This window comes from Tupaia chinensis, unplaced genomic scaffold, assembly GCF_000334495.1.
Source record: "Tupaia chinensis unplaced genomic scaffold, TupChi_1.0 Scaffold000277_1, whole genome shotgun sequence".
Classification (NCBI taxonomy): Eukaryota; Metazoa; Chordata; class Mammalia; order Scandentia; family Tupaiidae; genus Tupaia; species Tupaia belangeri.
Window position 1 is genome coordinate 79,814 of NW_006159760.1, and position 9,196 is coordinate 89,009.

General features: G+C 38.9%; 1 non-coding gene across 1 annotated transcript; it reads left to right on the forward strand.

Annotated features, from left to right (window-relative positions):
- The first annotated feature begins 4,940 nt into the window (after nucleotides 1-4,940).
- On the forward strand, nucleotides 4,941-5,043 carry LOC114008059 (U6 spliceosomal RNA). The gene has a single exon (XR_003549624.1). It is a non-coding gene; the product is annotated as a U6 spliceosomal RNA (small nuclear RNA).
- The last annotated feature ends 4,153 nt before the right edge of the window (nucleotides 5,044-9,196 follow it).

A 9,196-nucleotide genomic window follows, 5' to 3' on the forward strand; every position in this document is an offset into this window, starting at 1 on the left:
TCTTGTTAAATAGAATAGCATGAATTATTTTGAACTAGAAACAATGAAAATGTTCACTGTTTTCCAGAAATGAAGCTAATGCAACATCGTTCCTTATGCCCAAATAATAAACTCTTTTGAGTCTCTGTATTGATCCAATCCAGGAAGGGAAAAGGGGAATGATAAAGTTAGCCACAATTATGTCTAGTCATTATAATTTCCTAAATCATGAGTATTCTAGTGCATCATTTCAAGTAAAACTTTGGAGCACTTCCATGCAACAAGGAATGAGTTTCTATACAGGAGTCTATTTCATTTCTTTTTCCCAGTACAGTATATCTATAAATCCACCAATGTCACCTTGTGGTAAAGAGATGATATGCATTCTGAATCACATATTCAAATTCAAGCTTCTACATTTGTGAGCTTTATTTTCTTGATTGTAATCTCTCTGGCCTTATTTTATCATCTGCAGAACAAACACAGTTATAGTCATGTGCCTACTGCTTGGAAGAGCTGTCAAAGTAAGCTACACATAAGAACTTTATACATTGTTAAACAACACACAGTGTAAGAAGTTTCTACTGCTGCAATCATTAGTGATCAATTACATCAATTGGTTAGAGCCTACTGCTTCTGAAGCCAACAACTTTGGTTCATTTCCATAGAGAAGAGGTTTGCTCTTGAGCATCTCAATAGTTTCTTCTGGCTCTCTATCAGAGGAATACTGCTGTCCTTAATGGAATCAAGTATGAATACGCTGAGGACTAAATGCAAATGTTCTGGCCCACTCGAAAATACAACTTAGGGTGTGTGCTCCCTTTAATAGGTATTCAAGAGCATAACAATTTTCTGTAAAACTAAGCTTCTTGAGAATGATAATACCCTAACATTAGATGTGATCTAAACTCATTAGATCATCTAGTTAAATGATTATGATTTACACACGTGCACACAAAGATATGGATTACAACACTCATTTCCAGAGCTGCTGCTAAGTCCATATGTAGAATTTATGACTAACCTCCTTAACTAGGTTCTTTTCTTTAGATTTTACTTTATTTTATATTTTATTCTTGTTATAGAGCACGTGTCCTCATTGGAGAGGAGAGAGACAGAGAGTTATAATAGAGGGAAAGTAAGAAATCACCTCTGGTGGGGATGGCCATGCTGCAATCCCTTTCCCTCTCCTCCTTTCAGGACTTTGGGCACACATGCACACATGCCCAAACTGATTTTCAAGCTGGTGGGTCCAGGTCTCAAATTGTGGTTGACCATGTGGGAGTCCAGTGCCTTAATCACTATCCTGCCTACTGGCCCCTAACCAGTTATTTTTAAATTTCCATTTATTTTCAACATGAATCTCAGTCTGTGGGTTTTTTTTACTACAAGATGGTTCAACTTTTGTTTCAAAAGTTTTAGATCTCTTGTTGACCCTGCTTACATAGGGTTGCTATAGCATATTATTATCTCTTAGCACAGAACATTAAATAGTTCTGGAATAGTATATATTAAAATTTAAGTTGCACCCACATTCTTTCCTGTCTCCACTATACAGTAGCAATCCCATCTCACCTTGATGGTCAAAATCAATCCTATCATACAACCCTGTTAAAACTTTTTTGTTCTGTTCATCTGTTGTCATGAGAAGCTTCAAACGACAAGTGGTAATTTAGTTTCTAATTTAATAGAATTAGGTCCTTCTGTGTCCACTGAGGGGCAGTTCTCTCTCTCGTGAAATAAAAGCAGACATTCTGAGGGAAGATCATTATATATAATAGGAAGAGGTGGCACTCCTACTTCCTTGGCTCCTGTGTCTATTAATACGACTGTGGAGAAAACAGCACAGAAATCAGTTGTGTTTTAGAACATGTGACCTTTTTTCACAGGTGTTGTCTGACAATCATGCAATCGCAGAGACATAAAAAGTCATTCTGTTACTTTGTAGGTAGGGTCAGCAGCTTCGCAGATGTGGATGCACTAAGAGAAAAAGCACCAATATACATCAATATCCTGCCATTGCTTATTCATTCTTTTACTTGTTTCTGTGTTTTATTGTTTGCTGATATAGAGTTCCTAAGTCAATAGCAACATTGTGTGGCATGCTATTATTGGTTTTTTTTTTTTGGTTGTGTTGTGTTGTTTGTTTGTTTCTTTAGGTTTAGCCTTAGAGCATGTGTACTTTCTGGAGAGAGATTGTGAGAGGGGACATGAGAACTCACTTCCCAAGGGGGATGGCCACACTGTGATCCCTTCTCCTCCAACTTCCTCCCAGGATCTTGGGCACGTATGTACATGTGTTCAGGTGATTTTCAAGCCACAGGGTCTGGGACTCAAACCACAGTCACAATTGTTGTTTTAAAGTATGTAGTTTACCTTGTAGGTGAAAAAAAAGCAAAACTAAATCCAGAATATGACTCTTTCACTAGGAATAAACTATTGAGTTCATGATGGTGGAAAGGGTCATAGATTGTCTGGTCTCAGATGATGCCAAGTGAGATCTCAGTTTTTGTATTCTTTTGGAAAGTAAATCAGTCAGTACTTGCATTGGGTGGGTGAGTCTTTTCATGGGGATCAAAGTAGTTGAATCTATGTTATTGTAAGGGTTAATATATTCATGATCTAATTAAGCAATTTCCAGCATAATTGGAAATGATATTAGTTGATATTACTAAGAAGGTCATTTTATCCCCCAGATTATTGGAAGCATTTATTAAAATGGAGTCATTTTTGTAAAGATTCCTATAGGACACAAACTTTCAGAAACTATGGATTAATATTGAGAGATCTACTTACACAAATTTTTCTAAATCTCATGTCATCAGCTTTACTCTTAGGTCCCTAATCATCCTGCCAGAATGAACAAACAAACAAAAAACAAAAAGAAAATATTTGCAATCATTTAAGATGTTCAACCAAGTCAGGGAATGGTATTATAAATTGAGAAGAGTAGCCACTTTTGCCATCAAAGAATTTTAACAGAGAATTGACTTTTTGTATTTCCAGTTCTCTAAGACATCGTATCAGTCACCTTCTTAACAATATAGGCCAAATTCCCCTGAGCAGTATCTTAAATTTCAAATGAGAGGCCACTGTGAGTTCAATTAGCACAATTACTTGACATCCATCACAAGGAAACTTTGTGTCTTGGTTTTAGCTGTCTTAGCACAGAGGCCTCAAGTGATAAGGAACTCCTTCAAAGAAGTCACAGGGGTTTTCTGTGTACATATTACCACCCTTCCTCTATAATAAGGGAATTTGAACTTACTAGTCTATTTATTTAAGTTGTCCAGTCCCACTGTCTCACTGGAGTAAATCATTCTAACTTGTGGTCTTTTTTTTTCTCCCAACCAACTTATCGATCTATTATTGATGTATAAAACCCACCCTGAAGTTTTGAGTTCTGTTTCTCATGTCCATCTAAAACCCTCTGAAGCTTGCCTTCTAGGGGAACTTCCTTCCAGGGGATCACTGATAATAATACCACTGGTTTCCCATTTGGCGTTGTGTGATCTCTTGAGTTGCTGGACACCCATCCCTTATTTTAGTTTAAAAACTTAAAAAAAATCTTAAAATTGTTAGATTTAAATTTTGTTTGACTTTAGGTTTTTTTTTTTTTTTTTTGAGAGATTTTTCACTGTAGGGCGCGTGCGCTCGCCAGACAGACAGAGAGAGACATAGAGACAGAAAGCGAGAAATCACCCCCCAGGGGGGATGGTCACGCTGCAATCCCTTCTCCTCCATTCTCCTCTTGGGATCTTGGGAACGCACGCACACGCGCCCGGCGTGAGTTTTAAGCCACCGGGTCCGGGACACGAACCGCGGTCGACTACGTGGGAGTCCAGCGACATAGCCATTACGCTAACTGCTGGTTCCCAGTTTGACTTTAGTTTTAACCAGTCTCAATGAACAGATGCCAAATTGTCTTCATTTCTATGAATATTTTTGACTTGCAATTTGTTCCATTTTCTATGTTGGCATTCTTGGATACATCAAAGAGAAAAAGTACTTAACAAAAGAATATGGGTAACTTACAGATCATCCAAGAATGTCACAGAATTAGGCATAAGATATAGGCAGGAATTAAAAAACAAAAACAAAAACAAAAAACAATAAAAACAAACAAACAGCAACAACAAAAAACAATGGTAGTAGGCGGGAACACAGCGAAATCAAGCCACCAACCAGTCTAATGCCAATAATGTTGATCACTGGCTATTAAAACTTGCACTCTCTTTTTTTCTGGAGAGGTTTTTGGTATAGGGCGCGTGTGCTCACCAGACAGACAGAGAGAGACAGAGAGACAGAAAGCGAGAAATCACCCCCCAGGGGGGATGGCCACGCCGCAATCCCTTCTCCTCCGTTCTCCTCTCGGGATCTTGGGAACGCACGCACACGCTCACGCACACACACGTGAGTTTTAAGCCACCGGGTCCGGGACTTGAACCGCGGTCCACTACGTGGGAATCCAGTGACATAGCCATTACGCTAACTGCTGGTCCCTTGCACTCTCTTTTTAAGTTGACTTATGTATTTCTTCCATGAGATAGAAAGAGAGAATGAGGGAGATAGAAGCATCCCTCAGAGCATCCATGCCTCGATCCAGCCCCAACTGCAGTCAGCCCAGATCACATGCATGCACACACTCAGCATGCTCAGCATCATCACTGTGCCAGCATCTGGCCCTGTGCTACTTTCATCTCCCCACTGGTTTCTAGATATTGCTATTGTAATTTTGATCCTGCTGGTCAAAATTGTTACTTCTAGAATGGTGGCAGGCTCCTCCATTTCTGCTTTTTGGCAAACGCCCAACCTGGGGCCTGCAGGTAGAGCATTTTCTTCCCAAGAGTGATTAGAAACTTCAGTATCTGGTACATTGCATTTCCACAGTACTAGGTAATCTGTGCCTTCCCACCATTTCCCATAGGATTATAGACATTTATAAATAGATTAACTTGTGGTCACTTAAGCAGTATATATACTAAAACTGGAATGAAACAGAAAAGATTAGAATGGCCCCTGCGCAAGGGTAATATGCAAATTTGTGAAGCATTATATATTTTGGGAGCCAGCAGGTGGCATGGTGGTTAAGGTGCTAGATTTTCACATGGTCAACACATTTTGAGTCCTGGACCTGCTGGTTTGGTTTCTCACTTTCTGTTTCTCTCTTGCCCTCTCTCTACCTCTCTGTCTCTCTTTGGTGTGCACACTTACCCTATAACAAATTAAAAATAAGAATAATTAATAAAATTAAATAAGTAATTATTTTAAAAAAACATCTAAGCATCCGTTCTTGTCTGTTTTCTTTTGATCACCACCTGCAAATATCTTCATTCCAGTCCTCTATTTGAGTTAGGAATGACCATTTGAAATGTTTATAGTCAATGAGACATATGCTGAATTATGTCAATGAATTTCTGAGCATGCTTTGTTTCTCCAGGGACTAAAGATAGTCTCATTTGGTTTTATCCTTCCTCCTCTTGCCCTGCTATGAACATGGGTACGGAGGTCTAGAGTTGTAGCTATCATTTTTTGACTGTGACAAGAGTTGGAAAATAATGAAGATGCAAGCATTGATAACATTGAGCCCCTGAGCCACTGAGTCAATGCCAGAGAAAACAAGACCCAGGCCTCTCATAATGTAAGAAGAATGAAATCCTATTTGTTCAGACCTTTGTACACAAGTTTTCTATTACTCAAAGCTCAACACATTCTAACTAGAGTAGGTAATTCTCCAGATCCGAGAAAGCTCAAAATAAATAAATTAAAATAAAATAAATGAAAGTCACTCCTGTGTTTTTTTTTTTTTAGAGGGTTTTGCAGTAGAGCATGTGTGCTCACCATAAAGAGAGAAACAGAGATATAGAAAGCTAGAAATCACCCCTAAAGAGGGGATGGCCATGCCACAATCCCTTCTCCTCCATTCTCCTCTTGGAATCTTGGGCATGCACGCACATGAGCCTGCAGTGAGTTTAAGCCATTCACTGAGTCCAGGACTCGAACCGTGGTAACTACATGGAAGTCCAGTGACATAGCCATTATACCAACTGCTGGTGCCTAGTCACTCTTATTTTTACACACTAAATAAAAGTAACCAGACTCCGATTTCCAAACATTCAAATCTTAAACAGGCATTAAGAGTATTTAGAAATTTGGGCACTTGATATGTGAGTTAATGACAACTTCTTCTAAATATTTTTGGAAGTCTGATTCACAATATATGTATTTTTTATATTGAATTTGTATAGGCTAACAGAGTGCTAATAGTTTGCATTTCTTAAATTTACTATTTATTTCAAGATGAAACACAGCTATTGCTTCATGTTTTCTCATAGCAAATAAGTAAGTAAGACAAAATGTACTTAACAGGTTTTTAAAAAATCTAAACCCATACACAATGGTAGAATGATGACAATAGCAGTCCACCTGTGTGACACTCAGCTAAGCTAATCACAGATTCCCGCACTCTATGTAACAATGGCCAATCTATAAACCTTGTAAAATTCAAATGCTACAAAAGAAACTTGAAATACTGTTGTTTGTTTTGTGACTGAACATTCTAGCTCTTTGCTATCATTGCAGCAATGTTTAGCAGGGTAAATTCCTGTTGGGATCAGACAGGGACAAAAGTTAGCTCGATAGCAGAGAGCCCTCGTACATTGAGAGTGGTGCATAAGGAGAGCTGGGATCTTTTATCAAAGTAAAGGCCAGCCAAGCCCAGCTGACTGTGGCATGCTGTGGCACAGCACTGGATAGATCTTCCCATTTTCAATAAAAGCTGAAAATCCTGACTTTGTGAAGTTGCTTAATGCTTTCTAATTTGACTCAAATAGTATTTAGTTTCTATCTGGATTTTGGGAGAGAGAGAAAGGAAAATTGAGTGAGAGAAAGAATTAGGCACCTCCAGTAGAATCTTTCACTGCAACTCTAGCCTTTGGGAGCTTGGATTGCAGGCAAGCAGGTGTACCCAGTATGAACAGGGACATTTTCAGAGGCAAACCTGGTACCTTCTCATATGCGTCCACCATCACAGAGCACTGTATTATCACTGTGCCACTGTCTGGTCCCTAAAACTATGAAACACTTAGAAAAAAATCATATGTGTAAATCTTTGTGACCTTTATTTAGTCAACAATTTCTATGACAACAAATGTGCAAGACATGGGGCCAGCAGGTGGTGTGGTGGTTATGGTACTGGACAGTCACATGGCCAACTGAGGTTTGAGTCTCAGACCCAGTGGCTTGAAAAATACACTGGCCACGTGTGCATGCATACCCAAAATCCTGAGAAGATAATAGAGGGAAAGGGATTTGTGGTGTAGCTCTTCTCCTTGATCCCCTAAGATGAGTGATTTCTTACTTTCCTTCAGTCTCTCTCTGGTAAGTGAATGCACCCTATGGAGAAAAAAAAAAAATCCACCAAAATAAGCAATCAACAACAGCAACAAAATTAGAGAAATTAAAATAAAATGCATAAAATTTAAAAATTCTTGTGCCTCAAGAACAAATTGAGCAAATGAAGAAGTATTTGCAAATTCTAGCTTAATAGGAAACTTATAATTCCAAAATATAGAATGTAGAATAACACTTATGACTCAGCAATCAGAAGATGAACAGTCATTGATGGGATAATTAAGTAGATGTATCCCACATGGCCAATGGAGTGTTTTAATTCCCAGACTCAGTGGTTGGAAAAATAAGCTGGGGGGAACCAGCAGTTAGCGTAATGGCTATGACGCTGGACTCCCATGTAGTCGACCGCGGTTCGTGTCCCGGACCCGGTGGCTTAAAAAAACTCACGCCGGGCGCGTGTGCGTGCGTGCCCAAGATCCCGAGAGGAGAATGGAGGAGAAGGGATTGTGGCGTGACCATCCCCCCTGGGGGGTGATTTCTCGCTTTCTGTCTCTATGTCTCTCTCTGTCTGTCTGGCAAGCGCACGCGCCCTACAGTGAAAATCTCTCCAAAAAAATAAAAAAATAAAAAAAATAAGCTGGGCACATGTGCATGTGTGCCCAAAATCCCAAGAGGAGAAAAAGGAGAAGAAATTGTAGTATGATCATTCCTTTCAGGGTGATTCCTTACTTTCTCTCTCTCTGTCTTCTGGCAAGCATATATACCCAATAACAATTTTTTAAAAGATTAAAAAATAGACAAGGAATTTGAATAGGTATTTCTCTAATGAAGATATTAAAAATGACAAATAAGCACATGAAGAAATACTCAATGACAGCAGTCATTAGGAAAATTGAAATTAAAACTGTAATGAGATATCATAGCCTACTTCCTAGAACAGCTAGACAATAACAAGAGATGCCAAGGATGGAGTAATGGGAACACTTACATATTGTTGCTGGTTGAGTTGCAAAATGGTATAGTCACTACAGAAATTGGTTTTGATAGTTCCTCAAATTATTATATATAGATTCATTATATGACTCGGATATTATACTTCTAGGTATATATCTGGGGATTAAAACATATTTTCACCAAAATAAAAAAGAACCAAAACTGTACATTAGTTCACAGCAGCATTATAGCTAATAGCCAAGAAGTGTAGAAAACACAAATGCCTATCAACTGATAAATAGATAAATCAAAAGCGGCATATCCATTCAATGGCTATTTCTTCATTCACCAATCAGAAGAAATGAAGGATACATGCAACAACATAGATGAGGATTGGAAACATTATGCCAAGTGAGAAGAGCCATTCAGAAAAGGCCGCAATTGTGTGGTTCCATTTATCAGAAATATCCAGGAAAGAAAACAGAATAGTATGTGCCAGAGATTAGAGCAGTGGGTAATCAATTGCACAACTGTTAGTGAGTACAAGATTTCCTTGTGGAGTGATAAAGATATTTTAAAATTAGAGAGTAATGATGGTTGTACAACTCTATAACTATAAAAAAAAAGTCATTAAAGTGGGGCCAGCAGGTAGCATGGTGGTTAAGGTACTGAACTCCCACATGGGTGACTGCAGTTTGAATCCCAGATCCAGCAGTTTGAAACTCATGCCTAGTGCATGTGTGTATGAGCCAAAACTCCAAAGTGAGGAATGGAGGAAAAGGAATTGCAGCGTAGCCATTCCCCCCACTTGGAGGGAGGGGAGGAGGGTTCTCACTTTTCTTCTCAGTGGCCAGTGACATCTGCATTGCTAGTGATGCAAATGGGGCTAGTTATCTGACATGCATTCACTGTAGATATAAAAGGAGATTAT